The sequence below is a fragment of the Penaeus monodon genome, chromosome 27 (genome assembly GCF_015228065.2).
Source record: "Penaeus monodon isolate SGIC_2016 chromosome 27, NSTDA_Pmon_1, whole genome shotgun sequence".
Lineage (NCBI taxonomy): Eukaryota > Metazoa > Arthropoda > Malacostraca > Decapoda > Penaeidae > Penaeus > Penaeus monodon.
In genome coordinates, this window is record NC_051412.1 from 21511843 (window position 1) to 21512158 (window position 316).

At 26.6% G+C, this 316-nt stretch overlaps 1 protein-coding gene across 1 annotated transcript in view; it reads right to left on the minus strand.

Annotated features, from left to right (window-relative positions):
* The window catches only part of LOC119590691 (hematopoietic prostaglandin D synthase-like), a gene marked incomplete in the record, with an annotated part of 4239 nt that overhangs the window by 1802 nt on the left and 2121 nt on the right, over positions 1-316 (minus strand).

The following is a 316-nucleotide window of genomic DNA, read 5'->3' on the forward strand; positions in this document are numbered from 1 at the left end:
AGGTTAAGGGAGATTTTTTTTGGTGTATTTTTTCTTAACATTATGGGGATTTTTTTTCTTTCACTTAAGGGAGTTTTTTTGTACTTTTTCTTGGGGTTTAAGGGAACTTTTTGTATTAAGGGATTTGTTTAAGTTTTTTTTTAAAGTTAAAGGAGATGTTTCGTATTATTTCTCGAGGTTTAAAGGAGATTTTTGTCTTTTTTCTTGAAATTAAGGGACTTTTTTGAGGTTATGTTATTTGTTTTTATTTCTTGGGGTTAAGAAAGGTTTTGATTTTTTCACGAGGTTAAGGAAATATATATTTTTATTTTTTCTT